The sequence below is a fragment of the Durio zibethinus genome, chromosome 4 (assembly GCF_047325235.1).
Source record: "Durio zibethinus cultivar Kanyao isolate XHJ-2024 chromosome 4, ASM4732523v1, whole genome shotgun sequence".
Classification (NCBI taxonomy): Eukaryota; Viridiplantae; Streptophyta; class Magnoliopsida; order Malvales; family Malvaceae; genus Durio; species Durio zibethinus.
This window is the reverse complement of record NC_143165.1, coordinates 17,176,245-17,197,717: the sequence shown is the minus strand read 5'-3', so window position 1 is coordinate 17,197,717 and position 21,473 is coordinate 17,176,245. Positions and strand designations below refer to the sequence as shown.

At 30.3% G+C, this 21,473-nt stretch overlaps 1 pseudogene across 1 annotated transcript; it reads left to right on the top strand.

Annotated features, from left to right (window-relative positions):
- The first annotated feature begins 14,188 nt into the window (after positions 1 to 14,188).
- LOC111288302 (uncharacterized) lies at positions 14,189 to 15,938 on the top strand (annotated as a pseudogene). Its single transcript, XR_016341655.1, has 3 exons — positions 14,189 to 14,436; positions 14,542 to 14,671; positions 14,761 to 15,938. The product of XR_016341655.1 is annotated as an uncharacterized LOC111288302 (transcript).
- The last annotated feature ends 5,535 nt before the right edge of the window (positions 15,939 to 21,473 follow it).

Below are 21,473 nucleotides of genomic sequence, written 5' to 3'. Positions count from 1 at the left end.
TGATTCCACAGAAACACACATGAGGACCTTAATGTGGTGAAAAAGATTGCTTGGGCCACCATGTCCAAAAAAAGGTTTGTCATGATATTTAAGCTTGATTTAAAAATTAATTATGAGGGATTACTAGCTTTAAGCTCAACTTTTCTTTAGGTAATTTTTTATAGGCTACTACATTTTATCTACCAAATTTAAGACAAGGCCTACTGTTCACTTACCGAGCTCATGCTCACTTTTCAAAGACCAAGCATGATGTGAATAACTATGCCAAGGAGATCAACTCCATCACTAAAGCTGACAGGAAGCTAAAGGTCCTAATGTCAAGTACAAAAAGACAAACAATGAGCTTAATAAGAAGGTTAAGGACTTTAGCCAAAGGTTTAAAGACAATTCAATCCAAAATGCCATAGTAGAGGCCTTATAGCAATAATCTGACCTAAAGCTAAATGAGGCCTTACTTGAGGTGCAGCACTTGAAGAGTGAGCTTTAAGCTTCTAAAAAGGTTGAATGGTGAGTGGTTGAGAATTTTTTCAAGTCTAACATGTTCTATAACATGCAAATTAACTTTGCTCGAGACCAAGTGTTTGGCCTATTTGACTTACCTTTAAAGGAGGTGAAGTACATTTATGCTAATCTTGATTAATTAATGTTTAACATAAATAACCTTCGAACCCCACAAGTCGCATTAGAGGAAGAAGGTCAAGATAAAAAGGAATAGAGATTGAAGTTGCGGTAGCTACTACTTTTAAGGTTAAGCAAAATGGAAAGGGAGAAAGTGGGAATACTAAGGAAGAGGCTCAGATTGGTGAGCCTAAGTCACCCGTTGCAAAAGTGTAGCTTGAGATAGGGGCTTGATGTGCTTTTTTTTTGCTTTTTTTTTAATTTATACATATTGACAATGAAAAGATTTTGTTTTTTCTAACTTTGAGCTTGGTATTTTCCTTTATAAATTCTTAGTTTGGCATTCATAATTCATAAACAATTATTCTCGCACGATTAGCTCGAACATTAGAACCATGAAAACTGAATATAATTAATTACTCAAGTTTAAGGTCAATGTTAGTGTAAAAAACTCCATAAAATATGATCAATTAGCTTAGATGTTAAACATTTCAAGAAATATACTATTACTTTAAACTTTAGATAAGTAAAATAGTAAAATATACTTGAATTGCATACTCCATGTACTTTAGGATTCAATAATACAAGTAAATCATGTAATTACACATTTTCTTAGCTTCAAAGCCTTTATTGGTAATAAATTTTTATATTATCCACTTTTAACGTTCTCGAGATGGGATTTTCAATTAAGTTTTGTAGATTACAAGTCCTAGGTCAGACAATTTCTTTCACTATGTAAAGGCTCTTCCAATTCGGGGCTAATTTTCTTCATCAGTCATTAATTCCTGAAGCTTTCACTTTTTTAAGTACCAAGTCATTCTTATTAATATTCTTTCGTTGAACATTCTTATTGTAGTAATTGAAAACCCTTTGTTGATAAATTGTTATCCTTGTTAAAGTAACATCCCTTTGCTCTTTGGTCAAGTCTAAATTGGCCTTTAGGCCCTCCTTATTCCTTTCTTTAGTGCTTAGTTCAACTAAAAAGCTAGGGAGGTCAATCTCAACTAAAACCATGGCCTTCATTCCAAAAGCTAAATTAAAAGAAGTTTCCTTATGAGGACTTTAGTGGTGGTCCTTAAGGCTCATAGTACTCTAGGACATTCATCGGTTTATTCGCCTTTAGCATAATCTAATCTTTCTTCAAGGCTTCAAATATAGACTTATTTGTCATCTCAACCTAACCATTAGAATATGAATAGATGATTAAAATGAACCTTAAGTCAATGGTAAGGTTTGAACACCATTTCTTGAACTTTGGATTTTTTAATTGTTTTCCATTATTAGTTATTATGGACCAAGGTCAACTAAATTGGCAAATTATGTTCTTTCATACAAAATTTTCTACCTGATACTCCATATTAATAGGTAGTGCCTTGGTTTTCAACCATTAAATGAAGTAATCAATATCCACTAGTACAAATTTCCTCTATCCAAGGTCAGGGTAAATGGTCCAAGCACATCTATACCCACTATATAAAAGGCCAAGGGCTTATTATAAAAGTTAACATAGTTAAGGTAGATGCTACAAATGAGCAAGCCTCTTACACTTATCGTACTTCTTAACCAGGTGGTTGCATCTTTCATGATGGTCGACCAATAATACCCTTTTCTTAAAACCTTATATGCTAGCAACCAAGGTTTGAGGTGATTTTCACTAATTTCTTCATGGATCTCTCTAAGTACGTGGTTTATCTCTTTTTTTTTTACACACCTTAAATATGAAAAATTGAATAATCTTATATACAACTTCTGGTTAATAATGGTATACCGATAAGCTTTTTCGACCAGAGCATTTGCTTGGATTTTGTTATTGTGTAATTTTCCTATCACCAAATATGCTTTGATTATGGACATCCATGACTCTTTCTTTTCAATATAACTAACCTATTTCTCATCAATGCTTTTCTCATGCAATTCTTTGAATAAGACATTTGGTTAATTGTTTGTTGTGATCCCAAATGCTAACTTGAATAATGAGTCAGCTAATGTGTTCTCTAACCTTGGTATTTTTCTTACCTCTACCCTTGGGAACATTGATAAGTGTGTTTATGCATTGTCCAGGATTTTTTTTATTATTTTTTCTTTGGTTTCAAATTTTTCATTCACCTATCGAACCACTAATTACGAATCATTGTATACAATAGGGCCTTTCATATTCAATTGGCAGCTAATCTTAAGCCTTGATCAATGTTTCATACTCTACCTCATTATTTAAAACCTTGAACCAAAACTTCAACACATATTGAAGTTGTATATGTTTTAGATTGATCAGAATCATACAAGCCCCACTTTTTTTATTGGTGGCTGACCCATCTATAAAAAGTTTCCACATCTCATCCATGTTCCAATCATCAACCATGCTATGTTGTTTTTCTAGCTTGGCCAAGGTACACTAAACTAGTACCTATGAACTGAGGGTTGACTTGGGTAATATATGTAAGTCATATTCACTAAGCTCAACTACCACTTGATCAGTCTACTTGACAACTCAGGCTTTTTCAAGATTTGTCTAAGTGAGTGATCAGTTAAGACATTCACCATATGAGACTAGAAATATGGTTTGAGCTTTTTGGCTGAGGTTATAATAGCATAGGCTAGTTTTTCTATTTTGATAATTGAGCTTTATCTTGATCAATACTTTACTCACAAAATGTACTTGTCTCTATTTTTCTTTTTATTTTTCTTAGACTAGTATCGAGCTAATTTATGGTCATGATGTAAAGGAATAACACCTCACCCAGCTTCAATTTTGATATTATAAGAGGGGATGAGTGAAATTCCTTAAGCCCTTTAAAAGCTCATTAACACTAAGGCATCTATTTAAACTCAGAGATAATTTTGAATATTTTGAATAATGGTAGTATCAACCTGCCTACCTTGACATAAAACTCGTTTAATATGGCAACTCTCACTGTCAACCTTTGTACAACCTTTGCTGAGGTTGGCGCCGTCATATCCAAAATGGCCCAAACATTTTCAAGGTTAGCTTTTATCCCTTTTTGGTTGATCACGTTTCTCAAGAATTACCCGACATAACTTTAAAGGCCCATTTGCTTTGAGCTTTATATTATACTTCATTAGTGTATTTAATGTTTCCTTTAAATCTCTTTGATGCTCAACTGAGCTCTTGTTTTTCAAAATCATATCATCAACATACACTTCAACATTATGATCAATTTGATCTTTGAATATTTTGTTGACCAACCTTTGGTAGGTCAACCATGCACTTTTCAATCCAAACAAAATCACTTTATAATAGTACAAGCCTTTCTTGGTCACAAAAGTTATTTTCTCTTCATTTTCTTTTAACATCCTGATTTGATTGTACCTTAAGTATGCATCTATAAAGCTGTGCATGCAAACCATGTTTAACGTTGCCATCTACTAACCAATCTATACTTGGTAAGAAAAAGCTATGCTTTGGGCAAGTTTTATTAAGGTCGATAAAATCAACACACATTCTTCATTTCCCACTATATGTTTTCATCATTACTAAGGGATCAATTCCAAGCATATCTAATAGGGTCCATGCAAACAGGTTAGCATTACTGCTTAAAAACTATACCAATTTTTCTTTCTAGTTGAGGTTGGCTATTATTTGCATACATTTATCCTTATTATTTTTAAAAAATGGCACACATATGAGGTCTTTTACCAGTTTTGATTAATTGATATCAATTTCAGGCCTTTGGTAAATGATTTCTTTTTGTGCGCTTAGGTCGAGATTGTTTTCTACAAGAAGGACAAATTTCGATGTGAGTATTGTCGTGTTTAATTTATTTGTTAAAATATATTCATACGTTAATATGAAAGTATGAGCTTTACAGCTTGGTAAATGTAGTCATTCATATATTCATAGAATTGGCTTAAGATTTCAATTCAAATTTTTGCTTGTATAGTATCAATGTCGATTTAGAACTCAACTTTAAAATATATTAAAAAAATATTTATAACTTATGAGCTTAGGAGCTTGTTGTTCGCTTTTAAAAGAATGTATTTTATTTCTCTCCAACTTGGTTGCTTTCATGCTTTTTACCTTGAATGTCTTTTCCTACTCCTTTCACTGTCCTAACCTTGACCTTTGTCTCATCCTTGGCTTGGGACTTTTTGGCTCCAACTAAGCTTTCAGTCTGTTTCTTAGTCCTTTCTCTCATGGTTGTAACATAGCACTACCTCACTGCAAATTGGTCTCTTCAAACATCTTTAACCCTGTTAGGAATAGGAAATTTTATTTTAAAGTTGAGGTGCTAAGTTGATAATTCTTATAATAGACTAGCTTGGCCATTCTAAAATCATGTTATATACTAAGGGTTCGTCTACTACCATCAATTTAATGATTGAGGTGATAGTCATTGGTTCAATCTTAGTGTGATCGATTGCTTGATTGTACCAATTACAAGCACCTATTCATTGCCAAGTCCAATTAGGGTGGTAGTTAATGGTATCAACATCTCCTAATGAGCCTTATCCTTAGCATAATAGCCACTAACATAAAGTTACGACCTATGAAGATCTTGAGTAATATAATAGGTCGTAACTTTATGTTAGTGGGTTTCTCAAGACTATAGGGTTTGGTCTTTTAGAGGTTTATGAGGAAGTTAAATTTTATATCATCTCTTTTAGAGATTGTAACTGTTATGAGAGCATTTCAAATTGCTCCATTATTGGGGCTACCTAAACAGTTCGTCAAGGTTTTGTTGGCTAAATTGGGTATCATCCCATCTGTAGCATTATCTCTTTCTTCAACAACTTTCTTCCTAGTTGCCATGGTTAGCTCAGCTAAACAAAATGTCCCCTTATTTGGCATGCCAAAATGTTGGTGTCGAGTTATCTTAACAAGGATAAAAACCTAAAATCACATGGTGAAAGGTAGATTAATAACAAAAGTTGAAGGTTTCATCAATGCTCAAGTTAGTGCTCGAGAAGAAAAAGAATGAGAGAAAACTTGGTAATAGAAAACTAGGATATTTAAAGAATAGTACCTGAGAGAGGGGGCTATTTATACTTACAAGATGAGAGTACGAGACTTAGGTGGCTCAAGTTTTAAGTGGTAGGACTAGGACTAACATTGTTTGCTTGACCTGATCTAGTAGTCAACAATCCAATTGGTAGATGACAAGTAAGAATTCCTATGTGCCTTCAGTTGGCAAGTTGAAGTGGTCAAGCTAACATAGGTTTTGAGATTTCAGGTCAACCTGACACATCAGCTCAAGTTAGAATAACCAAATTGCCCCTATCTAGTTGATAATTCACATTATGGGGCAACATATCTATTTTATCCTTTGAACCATAAAATTCCCCTAACAATTATGTGTTAGAGGAAACACTAAAAATCTGGAATTATTGCCTTTAGTAAATCTAAAATTTTGATGAAAGGCTCCAAGGTGTGTAACAGTGCCACTTTTCTTAAGGTTTTATTTGCCCCTAATTTATTATTTACTTAGTAGGTATGCAAAAGGGTTACAGGCAATAAAGCTTGAGGATACATGAAATCTAATGACTGACTATGTTTTGTACTAATGACATCAGTCCACCAAGCAATCACCAGCATATCACAAGATCACTAAACTTCTATAAAAGTTTTCTGTAGCAAAACTTTTATAAAAAAGATCTAGAGTTTTAAGAAAAAAGAAGATTTCCAAGAATTGTTTTTATATATTTTTAGAAAACCAAAAGCACCTTTTATAAATAGATAAGTGTCATTTCCTACAAACATGATTGTCTATATTGAATAGACAAAAAATGTCTATTTTTAAACAATTGAAAATTTTCATTTTGAATAGACTTAATTGTCTATCTTTATTTTTTTCTTTTCCAATGTGAGATTATTTCTCATATTTTATTTTGAAAATCTCTAACAATCCTCCACCATTTTCAAAATAATCTAAATTTATGATGACCTTAGAAATCAATTGCATAAATAAAGGTATCTTCTGATTTAAACCTTCACTTAGTGAAAACAAAGTTAAAGTTAATCGACCGAAATCATATGGTAGACTATGATTTAAACTAACTATTTCATTTAGTTAACCATACTTGTCTCACACAATGGTTTCAACACCCAATGAATACTTGGTATCCAGTGACACATATATGAATATGTGTTTGCATGATCTTTTCATGAGTGCTGCTAGAGCTAAGCTCTTAAGCTCCTAGAAGTGGCCACATTTCACACTCACATAGGTAGCTCCCATCAAAAATATTCTCGTAACTATAACACTCAAACATATTTATGTTATGGGTCTATTAAGAGTATATTACTCATCTTTTTTTTACCATTACAAGTACCTAGCACTTTACCTAAGATGGCATTAAACATTACTATAGTACTAGCAGTCACATACAAACGATGTTCTTTTTCTTATTGAACTCAAGACTTGACATTATACCAAGTGTTGAGTCAAGTTTCTATCATGGGTGACTTTACTTCATAAGCTTGAGCCCATCCCTATTGAGGTCTTTTTTACCAACTCTCTAGCAAGACTTTTAGTTAAAGGCTCTACTAAGTTTTCACTTACCCTCATATGATTTATAGTGATCACTCCATCTGAAATTAATTGTCGAACATAGCTATGTCTTAATCCAATATATCTACATAGCTATGTCTTAATCCAATATGTCTAGATTTTTTATTATATACTTGGCTATATCCCTTGCTAGAGTTCCTTTACTATTACATCGAATAGAAATAAGGGAAATTGGTTTAGGCCATAAAGGTACTTCATATAATAAATTTCTTTGCCATTCAGCTTTTTTAGCTATTGTAGCTAATGCAATAAACTCTTATAACACAACCCATAATTGATTTTTTTCTTCAAATACCGAAGTACTCTTTTAATTGCTTGCCAATGCAAGTTACTTGGATTACTTGTGTACTTACTCAACTTTTCAATAGCAAATGCTATGTTTGGCCTTGTACAAGTCATTGCATACATTAAACAACTTACACTTGTATTTTGTAATTGATCGATTATTCTACCTGTATTAGATACTAATTTCAGTTAAGAATCCATGGGTGTAGATATTGGAACACAATTGAAAAGATCAAACTTTTTAAATACTTTTTTAGTATACTACAATTGTGACAAGGTCATGCCACTATCATTCTGAATTATTCTAATTCCAAGAATAATATTCGCTACACCCATATCTTTCATTAAAAAGTTATTTGGTAAAAATTTCTTTGTTTCCTTAACTTGTTCTGAATCAGTGCCAAATATTACCATATCATATACATATAAAAAAATTATGACTCTTTTGCCATTTTTAAATTTGCTATATATGCACTTATCTGACTCATTAATTCCAAAACCATTAGCAATAACGATTTCATCAAACTTTTGGTACCATTATTTTGGTGCTTACTTAAGTCCATACAAGGACCTTACAAGCTTTCAAACCTTGTACTCTTGATTTTGAATGATAAATCCCTCTAGTTGTTTCATATATACTTCTTTTTCTAATTTACCATTTAAAAATATTGTCTTTATATCCATTTGATGTATAATCAAATTATAAAGTGAGGCAAGTGATATTAGAAGCATAATTGTAGCAATTCTAGCTACTGGAGCATAAGTATCAAAGTAGTCTATTCCTTATTTTTGTGTAAATCCTTTGGCTACTAACCTTGCTTTAAATTTATTTATGGTTCCATCCACCTTCATTTTCTTTTTGAAAATTCATTTACAGCTAATTGGATTAGAACCTTGTGAAAGGTCAATCAAAATCGAAGTGTTATTTTCCATTATTGAGTCCATTTCTTTATTTATTGCTTCTCTCCAAAATGAAAAATCTTAAGACTTTATTACTCCTTCATATGTAACAAGATCAAACTCTATATTAAAACAATAAGGAATTTTATTATTTATGCTTTCACCAGTCCCTTCCATAAGGAACATAAAGAAATCTGCTCCAAAATCTTTTGTTGCTTGTCCTTATTTCTTGACAAGATTTATCATTAATTTCAATTTGTTCCAATGCATTTGGAACTTCTTTTCCACTTGTAGGATGAATTGCTTGTAGTTATCTCAAAATAGATTTGCATCTTTTGATTCAATAATAGTGTTAACTGAAATTGAATCATTTGGTTCAATAAACATGAACCTATATACTTTACTATTTTGGGCATATCTTATAAATATTCATTATATTCCTTTTTCACCTAATTTTTTCCTTTTGTGTTTTAGAATTGTAGCTACACCTCTACATCCCCAAACCTTTTAAATAATTAAGATTTATTTTTCTTTTCTCTTATTGCTCATATAGGGTTTTTTTTTTTTTTTTGTTTCTATGTTAAGCATTTTATTTAGTATGTGACAAGATGTTAATAAAGCTTCACCCCAAAATCCTTATCCAAGACCAAAATATGATAACATTGCATTTACCATCTCTGTTAAGACCTTGTTCTTCCTTTTAGCTATACCATTCTGTTGTAATGTATAAGGAGTAGTAACTTGGTGGATTATTTTGGTGGATTCAAAATAACTTAGACTATAATATTCTCCACCCTTATTCGACCTCAAGCACTTAATAAACGATTTATACTAAAGTTCAACTTCATATTTATATATTTTAAACTTATCAAGTATTTCATTTTTGGAATATAACATATAAAAATAATAATATCCAGTACAATCTTATATAAATGTGACAAAATATTTCTTTTCAGATAATGTAGGAATGCTATGCATATCACAAGCATTACTATTATTTAACTCAAGTAACTTTGTATTTCTTTTAACCTTAGGAAAAGGATTTCTAGTAATCTTAGTCAACATGCATGTATTACATTTATTAATATATTAACTAAATTCAAGAATTAACATAAGCTTACTTATATCATGCAATTTTCTATTATTTAAATAACCTAATCTATAATTCCATAAATATGAAGATTTAACCATGTAAACAAAAATAACTTTTTATTTTTATTAACAATATTGAGTTTGAACATTCACTCATACATATACCATTTTCCAACAAAAATTTTTTCATTAGACAAAATTAATTTATCTGGCTCAAATACAAGTTTAAAACCAAACTTGTTCAACAAATTTCTAGACACTAAGTTCTTCTTAGCTTCTAGTACATAATAAACATCATTCAAAGTTAGAGTTTTTCCAAAAATGAATTCAAGGTCAATAGTCCCTTTGCTAATGATTGTTTTTGTAAAAGAATTTCTTATATAGAAGACATTGCCATATTCACTTGGTTTAAATGTTGTGAACATGCTTTTATCCTTACACATATGTTTTGTTGCCCTAGAATCAAACCACCAAGATTTATCATTTTCAAGCATGTAGATCCTGGAAATCATGGCAACAAATTTTTTAAAAGTATCACCTTTTGAGGAATCATTTTTCTTCTGTAGCAACCATTATTCTTTCTTGAAATGTCTTGGCTTACCACAATGGCAACATTAGCCTTTCTTCTTTTTCTTGAATTTAGGCCCATTAGCAATCTGTTTGAACTTTAACTTTTTTTTTTAAGCTTTATAGTCTGTCTTTCCTCTAAAACATGAACTTTGGCATCACCAGAATTGAAATTCTATTCTTGTCTTTTGTGTTCCTCTTCAATTTGAAGACGATTAGCTAAGGCCTCAAGAGTGATTTCTTCTTTTTATGTTTCAAACTTTTTTTAAAGTCTTTTCATGTTGGAGAAAGTTTGTCTATTACAGAGGACACAGTAATTGTTTCATCCATACTTATATTATATTGTTTAAACTAATTAAACATTCTTTCAATGTCACTCAGTTGTTTAATCTCAAAACATCCATCAACTATATGATAAATATTGAAATAACTAACAAAAAAATTTTAACTTGTTACATCTTTGATAATATACTTGGTCTTTAATTTGTCCCATAACTCTTTTGCAGTAGCCTTGTTACGATATGTATCAAATAGGCTATCAAACAGACTATTCAAAATATGATTTTTACACATGTAGTATGCGTTATCCCATTTCTGCCTCTCTATTGTTGTAGCAATAGATTCTTCTATTTTAGTTTCTTCTAGCCTAGGAGTAGTAAGAACATATGCAACCTTCAAGGTTAAAAGTAGGAAATGCATATTCTTCAGCCATATTCAAAAACACTACCATCGAAACAATCTAATTTGACAAAACTAGAGGCCAATTCCTCGAGTGTTGCTTCAGTAGCCATTGTTGAATCAAATAAAACCTTAAGATTGTTAGAGTGAGCACTGAAAATCTGGAATTACTGTTTCTGATAAATTTGAAATTTTGAGGAAAGGCTCCAAGACGTGTAACGGTGTCACTTTCCTTAAGGTTTTATTTGCCCCCACTATAATATTTACTTCATAGGTTTGCAAAAAGTTTGCAGGCAATAAACCTTGAGGATACAATAAAACCCAATAACTGACTGCCTTTTATACTAACAAAATCAATCCACTGAGCAATCATTGGCATATCACAAGATCGCTAAACTTCTATAAAGGTTTTCTGCAACAAAATTTTTATAAAAAAAATTTGAAGTTTTAAGAAAGAGGGAAAGTTCTAGGAATTATTTTTGTATATTTTCAAAAAATCAAATAAGCCTTTTATAAATAGATAAGTATTATTTCCTATGATATAACTATCTATTTATAAATAGATAAGTATTATTTCCTACTGACATAACTGTCTATATTGAATAGACACAAAATTGTCTATTTTTAACAATGAAAACTATTTATTTTGAACAGACTTATCTCTTTGTTTTAAACAAAGTTAACAATCTATCTTTATTTTTTTTTCAATGTAGGATTATTTTTCATATTTTATTTTGAAAATCTCTAACATTATAATTAAGCATAAACAATTTTAGTTATAATATTTTTTAAGGTTGGACTCAAGTACAAAAATTAAAGGTAAATGGATAAATGATTCAGGTCAACCACATAACATAAGCTTCAAGGTTTTAATTGAGCCAAGCTCAAGCCTATTATTGTATCAGTTCGGTTCAACCCCATTATAACCATGAGTGTAAACAATAATAAAATTGATCAAATAAGCTTGTTTAATGACGAAGATGATATATTCGCTATTTAGCATGATAATCAGTTTATATCCATGTTTTCTCGTCATTTTGCTACAGAACGACGAAACTTGATAAATTCCTTACTACCTTGAGCTTCGACCAGACAAAGTAATATTTTGTTCAAAATATTAAGAGCCAGTTGGGCTGAGTTTTAACCCCATATATATCACTTTCGAGCAACAAGCTTGACTTAATATTCTTTCTCAATTTTATCCATCTGAATCAGACAAAAAAAATGATGATATATCTACATGAAAGAGTCAAGTTAAAATCATTTTTTCTCAACTTAAAAAAATGTACACTTGTATTGGATTTGATCTTTGAGCAAATGGTTATATAGAGAAAACTGTGTCGGATGAATTAATCAAGCCATTTACAATAATGGCATTATTGACAAACAAAAACAACTACCCAAAAGTCACAATGGTAATTCATGGAAAGAGCATAAAATTATTTGAGCAAAGAACCAAAATATGAAAATATCTTGTCCCTGTCTTTTGATCCAATTAGTTACCACCGAAGCCCGATCATATTGACTTGGGGGTATCAAATAATGGGGAACTAAGAGCAAGGACGACACGCACAGAATTTCTCCTGTTAAATCATTCTAGCTCTAAAAGTCAAACCATCAACTAATTACCAAGTTGCTCAGCGCCTCACAGCTTCAAACGGATTTTCTGCCCTGGGAGTTTTCACATCAATCGTGTCATCAGTACTAGGAAAAAACCAGGCTAGCCCATCAAAGATTAAAAGCATATAATCTCTAAATCATATGCTTTAGCCAAAATCATGAATCCTAGCCTAGAATTATATATCAAGGGGATTATCGTTATCACTTCCTTTTCTATTATTGATCGTTCGTCAGTTTGATACATCGCTTGTCCCCCACCTCCTTAATAACACGCATGCGCGCGCGCATAAGGTCACATTTTTGTCATTGTTCATGTTGGTGTCATCCATTCCAGCCACTATTATTGTAGGAATGGTATCCCCATGAAGGAAAATTAATGTATCCGATCCCTATCTATACCAAGTCACATAAGCTTTCCAGCATTTGCATGCTAAATTAAGATAAGTGACAAAGGCATCTGCACCACTAATAGAGATCAATCAACTCAAATTGGAAAAGTTCTATCTTTATGAATGAATTCTCCCTCTTTACAAAGTACAAAAGCTAGCTCTCTCCCCATCTAATATTGATTCTTATACTCTCTCCTTTCGGATCCTATTCTTTTTTCAACTTTTTGTCAATCTATTCATAGCCTTAAACCCCTGAACCCAACTACCATCTCCAAATTTGAGGTCTTATCATCATGTAACCGCCTTGTAAAAAGACAGAAAACTCACCAACAATGGTAATATGTTGAAAGGGGAGAAGGGAGGGGGAGAAATGGAGAATTGCAAAACACTTGGACTAATCCAGTTCTGAATCTTTTCCTCTAGTTTTTAGAGTCCAAGGAACCTAGTGAAGAAGTGAACTGTTCAATGTGGTCAAATTTAGCTGCATTGATTTAATTAGTGACCGTGTATTTTACATATGAAACCTCCGCTTTTTTTTATATTCTATGACTGCTTTATTCAGTCCATGTCTCAGACTCTGACGAGCACTGGAGAAACAAGAATTGCATGGGAAAGAACACTGTTTTTGTTTGCGCGGTGCATCAATCGTTTTTTCTTCCAATCACTCTGCACTCACTGTTACAAATTTTCTAACATGCTTCAGTGCCGCCCTATCGCTGCAGAGAGAGAAAACCCATAATTCTACGTTTAGTTGTGTAGCTTATCATATAGTATATTTTGTTTAGTCGAGCACGTTTCGTTTAAAGTGAATCTAGAAACACAAGAAAAAGGAAGGAATCGTTTCCCATAGTAACTCGTAAGTAATTCCTTTGAAAATGAAAATTTAATTTATTTAATCATATAATTATTTTTAAACTACTATTTAATAAATTTAAAATCTTAATAATTATAAATTTTTTTTATTTTCATGCAACTTCCTACATATAAAAAAAAAAAAAAAAACTCTTTTAAATTTTCAATTTCCAGCATCTTTTCTCCTCTACTTTAGGCTTTTTAGTGGTTCTTAATTAGATTAAACCTGACCAAGTGTGCTTGCAGGGTTGAATGGGGACCTTAACTGCTCCTCAAACTTCAAATACGAGAGCATATAATTGGAGGGATATAAAAGAACAGGACAGGACCCACTTTGTACTTAATTAAATGATCATTAACCCTCTGATTTGGTTCCTTTCTTTGATTGATTGATGATTAAAGCAATACTTGAATGTTTCATGTCTTTCGCTATTGGTCATTCATATTACCATTGAGAGGGACCATTTGTGCGACTGTCATAGCTTTGCCACCTCGGCAGTCTATAACTCATAGGCTATTGTGGAATTAATACCAACCCCATATAAGAAAATTCTTCTACTTTAAATATAAAGGCTGATGGGCACGTGCAGAAATTCCAATTGCGGTGTTTTAGACCCTTGAAGCCTATAAATTTCAGTTTGCCAAGTACTTTCACTTTCATTGCTACAATAATGATAGCTTTGAGCCTGCTTTAATTCCCCAAAAACTAATACCCGTCACGCGCACACCCACATAAACACAAAGTATGAGAGCAGCTATGCCTCCTGTTACAAAGAGCATGTCCACTCCTGTTCAAACGGATAGTGAGCTGAGAAGAGGGCCATGGACCCTTGAAGAGGATACTCTCATAACCCATTACATTGCTCGTCATGGGGAAGGTCGTTGGAATATGTTGGCAAAATATGCAGGTACCAAAACATCGATCAAGTTACTAAACATGTTGAATTAATTGACGTACAGCAATGTTTACTCTTTTCCTTCAGTTGTCGTTAGTCCACCTTTAACTTCCTCAGGTCTCAAGAGAACTGGTAAAAGTTGCAGATTGAGGTGGCTGAATTATTTAAAACCTGACATTAAGCGCGGAAACCTGACTCCTGAAGAACAACTCTTGATTCTTGAACTTCATTCCAAGTGGGGAAACAGGTAATTTATCGGTTGATTAAAGGCGCATTTTTGTGTTTATCATTGATTACTAATGACCTGATATTTTCTGAAATTTGTTGTCGCTCTAGGTGGTCGAAAATTGCACAACATCTTCCAGGAAGAACAGACAATGAGATCAAGAATTACTGGAGAACAAGGGTGCAAAAACAGGCACGCCAACTTAATATTGAGTCCAACAGCAAGAGATTCCTTGAGGCAGTTCGATGTTTTTGGATGCCGAGATTGCTTCAAAAAGTAGAGCAGACATCCTCCTCCTCCTCTTCTTCTTTAAAAGAAATGAGCTTCCGAAGCTCAGATCCTTCTCAATTATTAGACTGCACAGACCCTGCGTTGTCAACATTTTCCCCACTTCCAAACACAATCACAGACAATTCAAATCATTCCTCCGAAAATTCAAGTTCAATCACTAGCCAAAGTCTTTATCGCACAGATTTCATGAACATTCCAGAGCAAACTGAAATCCCCGAACACCTAATAAGTCCAAATGTTTATGGCCATACCTGTGTCTGCAACAATAACCAAATTCTAAATGAAAGTTACAATAATGACAGCAGTGGCTATGACATGGGGGGTTTTAGTCTGGCACCCATGTTAGCTGTGGGCTCCTATGAAGGATTCCCATCTGAATTGGGTGAAGGAAATTGGATTTTTAATGAGATGGCAGATAATTTATGGAACATGGATGACATATATGACAGTTTAGGGAGTTGGTAAAGATGGGCAACTAGATATAGCCATAACGAGGGCCAAGGGGGGAGTACTTAGGTCTAATTATCCAGGAACTTGAAGGCTCCTCCCCAAGTGTCAGAAATCATACTGATCAAAACTGGAATGAATCGTTGTGTGATAATTCAAGCATTATAGTTTAATGCTTGCTATAGGACATATCATGTAAGGGTGAAAGTGATTTTCAATGGAGAAGTTTTCTATGTACTACTGCTATTATTTTAGTAGTTGGAAAGCTCTGTGTATTGCTTGAGACTGTCTTTTCTTGGTTATTATGGTTATATAAATAAATATTTCAATTTCTACTAGGGGATTGCTCCTTGAACCCTCCAATGCTAACTAAAAGATAGGTGGCGAAGAAATTTCAATGGTGTTGTCAATTCAAGGAAATGCTGGAGAGAAATGACAACTTAGCATAACATCAAAAGTGGAGTCACATCTATTTTTTTGTGACAAATTTTTGGTAGTTAGCACTTGAGAAAACTACAACCGAAGGGGTTATGAGTGGGAATAGTTCATTGTTTTCCGTCTTTTTTAAGATAATGCCATAAAGGAATCGGAATAGTTAAATTCGGTTCTTTTGACAAATATAAAGTCGCAACCCCAAGTAATCAAATACTCTCATAGCCTTTCATAGAACCACAACATAAATGGTAGCGGAAAAAAATTGGAATTTAAAATTTAATGAATTGATTTATATAATATTTTTAATTAATAATATTTAATAATTTTAAAATTTAATACTATTTTTTAGAGAGTAGAGAGATGATTGTCTTCTACCAAAAATAGAAGAGACGATTGGCATTTTCTTTGAAAAGGAAAAAGGAAAAAAAATGTTCCCCTTCACATGCACCCACCAATTCAAATGAAACTTTACAAAATAAATTTTGATTGTTCTATGCACAGCATGTCAAGGAAACGACAATCCGAACCTGACTTTGGTACCGAGGTGACTTATAGGCAAAAGTCAAAAAAAGAGAGTAATAATGTCATAAATTTTTGTACCTTTTTTGGGTTATTGCTGATATGAAATGCTATCACACCATTTCAAGGAAAATCCGAGTAAATCATTTCCCAAAAGAAAGAATGAGAGGGAGAAAAATAATTTAAGTAAAATTTACTTCTAAGATGGACAATAAATTTAGTCTAAGCAGCAAATTAGATTTTTTTACATGTTATATTTTGGATAAAATTTTGAAAGTTGGATCAGTTGAGCTTGTACTTTATTTTATGAATAAAAATTTTAATTTTAAATTTAAAATATATTAAAAATTTATAAAATAATAATTTTTAATATATTTTTTAAAAAATTTTTTCAATATTTATATGTTAGTTCTTCTGGTTTGATCTTTAGACAAATATTTTTAAAAATTAAATTGAACTTAATTCAATTCGATTTATAAATATTTCTACGTCAAACAACTTAAATAAAATTAAAACACTGCCTTGAACCTTTGAAAATATTATAATGCCTACTATTGTGTCATGATCCCATTTCAATAAGAGTTAGTCAATATTGCAATTCGAGTAGTTACTTCTTAAAGATGCATTGACACAAATGAATAGCTGTGAGTCGTGGATTTAGTCACTCTTTTACAGCATTGTTGTGACAACTTTTTCGGCTTTTTGACTAAAATCAAGTGTAACATCCACGCTCTGGCGGTGTTGTGCATCCAAGCTTAATTAACGGAGAAATATGTTGAACAACTAGAAACAGCTAAAGGAGAAATAATATTTGCCGCCATGCAAGCATTAGGACAAGTTTAAGGAGGTAGATGAAGCCAGTGAATTGCAGATTTTGTTGCCTGGTTGGATATACATAAAAGAAATATATAGATATAATGAAAAGTGGCATAGAAATGACTATGACGGAGTTGGAAGATTACTACAACTTGATTTGAAATGAGACCGTTGCCCTTTGAAATCAAACATTATAATTAATGGACATTTTTTCAATGGTCAATTGCGCTCTTTACTATTCAACCTAAAACCTTCATTGCCCACAAGATTTTCTTTCTATTACATAAAATTTGTGGACACAATTTTGCTTTGCAAATTGATTTTTCGTTGTTTGAACAATTTAGAACCTTTAATGCCATTATCTCATAGACCCGAGTCAAATTCATATTCTTAGATTCGCTTAAAAAATTTTTAAACTTTCACCATTTTTGTATAAAATAATAATTATATATATGCATTTACATATGATCTGTGTTAAATTTTAGATAAAAATATTTGTGTGAATGAAAATAAAAATTAGAAAAAAAAAAAAAGAATGCAATAAGACAGGAATAAAAAAAAATTCGTGGTTTGGTTCCGGTGGCCTAAAACTTCGAGAGAAAGGTCCAAAAGGCTATATAAATAATACTTTGACTTGTAAGAAAGAATGAATAAATTAAGGATTATTTTTAGACATATTTTAGACGCTGATTATTAGAATCATCTCATAATTATCTTTTGAGAAATCTTCTAAAAGTCAATACTTTCCAACATTGCTCCTCAACTTGGCGCAAGAAAAAAAGCGGTCCATTTGAAAAAAGTTGCAATAATCGAGATTCAGTGGATCTTTTGAAAAATAATTGTAGAAGAAAGAAATATTGTAAAAAATGAGCTCCATCCGTTCTGATCTGACACGAGGGAGGGGATTGTTTTTTTTTTTTTTGCTTGAAATTTTTTGATATTTAGTAATAATTTTAGGTTTAGTTAAGTTGGGTTAAATTTTATTAAAAAAATAAAAATTTAAAAATTTTTTTTATTTATAAAATTTAAAATCAAGATTTTATTAAAAAAAAATCAACTTTTTTTTTCATTCAAACTAATAGACTCTGATAATACGAGGGAGGGGATGTTAAACCTTTGCAAAGTGACCCTACAAAATTAATACGTAAGCTCCCCTGAACTGGATAATCAGGAGGCTAAATCAAGATCAAGAACTAAAATTGGTAACGTGGAAAAATGAATATCGTGAATAGATATTAGGAAAGACAATATGTGAGCCAATAAATAAATGACTCAAAACAGCCTGAAATGTTATAGAGATGAAAAAAAGACAATAAGACTTGGAATTAAACTTACTCTTGATATTATGTTAAATTTCAAACAAAAATATTTGTATAAATAAAAATGAATAAGAGAAAATGCAAAAAAACAAAAACACAAAGAAAGTATTTGTGTAGCCTACATCCACAGGAGAAAAGTTCAAAGGGTTACATTGTAAATTTTCTGACTTACATGAAAAATTATATTGAACCCTATTTGTGTAAATAATATAAAAAACTATCATCTCTACTGTTTAAAAAGCGATGGAATCCACTACTTTTATCCAAAGGTGAATTATATACTTCCAACTAAATTTATGTTGAAATTTAATAATTTTAAATTAAATATAAAAATAAATAAAAACTAATTAAAAATTATTTAAATAATTATTAATCATAAACTTAATTAAAAATACATTTATCATCTTTAAATAAAAGATATGAAAACTTTTACTATTTTCTAAGTATTGGAGATGATCATTTCAATTTGATTTTCGATTTTTGCCATCATCCAAACCTGAAAGTCACAAATCACGAGTTCCATTTTATATTTTATTAGTGTAAGCTTGATTTCTCAACTGTTACACTAGTATTATTTTAATAAGTACTCAATTTAAAAAAACAAAAAAACAAAAAAAAAAAGAGCGGTTCTACACTTCGGCTTTAATTTGTAAATTAAAAATACATTTTGTTTTTTCATATTACACAGTTTTCATTTAGTCAAATGTTCTAATGTTTTAAATTATCGTATTAAGAAAAACTCCTCCGCACTTCATTGTGAGGAGTTTAAAGATAATAATTTATAAAATATTAGTAATATTTATTTATTTTATAATAAAATATTATTAAATTATTAATTATATTTGTTAATAGGTAAATTGACTTTTATAATATAAATTATGTAAAAAATATTTGAATTAAAAAATAAAATCAACCTATTAAATTCATAATATAAGAAAAAATATATTATATAAAATATTTTTAAAAAATAAAACCTACACAAATTATTTTGAACTTATTACAATAAATAGTAGTTTGAAAATATAAAAATTTATAATAATAAAATAATTATAATTTTAATATGCAATCAATTTTTAATTCATATATTAAATGGATAAAATTGACTATTATTAATTTTATATATCACTTTTTCTTGATGATAAAAGTTTTTCAAATTTTTATATGGAACTTAAATCACCTTCTAAGGTAATAATTTGATTACTTTTAGTGATCTAAAACCATTGCCACAGAATCACTAAATACTTATCAAATATAATGATCTAATTATCATGTGTAAATCATAATAATTTTTGAAGTAATCATTCTATACCAAATACTACTTGATCTCAATTTGAACTTGAATAGTCTAATGATATGGAGTTAGTAAAGTTGACGGAATAAAAAGAATTATGCATTATATTCTAACTCAAATCTAATCAAATTCAATTTGAACAAAAAAAAAGTTAAAAATTCAAATTCATTCAAACTAAGCATAGAACAATTTGTATCAAAATTAATTTAAGTATGAAATATATCTAAATTCGAATGATTCAAAAGACACTCAAAATAATCTAAAATTAAATTGATTTGAATTTTTGAATCAATAATTTGGACAAAAAATAACATGAATTTGAATAATTCAATGGTCAAACTTGAAAGATTGGAACCAAAATAATTCAAACAAAAAATATTTCAATCTAAAATGAGCCGACACAAAGCAACCCGCCAAATTTTGAACTCTAATTTGAAGTTTAAGAATTATCAAATTTAAATCAAGGTTGTCTCCTCAAATACAGAACAAATCAAATAGTTGTTCCTAGGCTACATTGATCTAGCTTAGTTAGCTAATTAAGAAACTATATTAGAAGTTAAAAAAAAAAAAAACTCTATTGTAGTATTTGTTATCATTTTCAAGAACATTATAATAATTTAATCAATAAGGTAATTTTATTACTAAGGTGATCTTATCTTTCATGTTTTGAAATCATTTTGTTTACTTAACAATCATTAACTTTTAAATATTATTGTATTTGATATTAATAAAATCAAACCTTATTTTATTTGAAGTACGAAAATAATCATGTATATTTTAATAGTTATATAAGTTAATGATTTCAATAATATTTAAAAATAATAATTTGTAAAATATTAATAATATTTTATTAAAAAATTAAACTAATCTATTAAGATCATAACAAATGAAAAACAAAAAGAGTATTATTTATAACATTTAAAAGAGTTTTAAAATACACACCAATTATTTTTTAATTTATTTCAATGAATATTAATTTAAAATATAACCTTTTAATATAAAATAAGTATAATTTTATGAAGAAGCAAATTTTTAGTTTATATGTTAAATAAATAATATAGACTATTATTAATTTTATATATAGTTTCAATTGATGGTAAAAGTTTTTTATTTTTTGGATATGAATTAATCACTTTCTAAGATAACAATTTGATTAGACCTAACAAATGAAAATATAATATAATGATACGAAATGAATATAAAATATTAAAGTGACACAATTTAATATTTTAATAATAATTATATATAGATTTAATAAAATTAAAAAAAAAACTTATTTTATGTTTTTATGTCGATATAGAATTATGATATTTAATTTTTGTATAAAATATTATATAAATATATAAATTTTAATATTTTATAAGATATGAATACACAGATCGTGAGTTTTAAATTTAATTACTCTCAAAAATTTAAAAATAAAATTATTTAATATTTATTAAACATAATAATCTAATAATTACCATGTATAAATTTTATTATAAAATTTTTTGGACGATCGTTATGTACCAAACATCACATGTGAGAAATGGATTCTTCACGGTATAAATGAAAAAGAAAGAGGGTCGTTTTTAGCAAGTGACAGACTGAGAGGGTCGCAAGGACGTAAAAGAGTTGCCTTCGAATCCAATTAATCTCATGATTCTGCAGATGCTGATATAAAATCAAAACACGATATGATGATGAAGTGTAGTGATCACTGGTC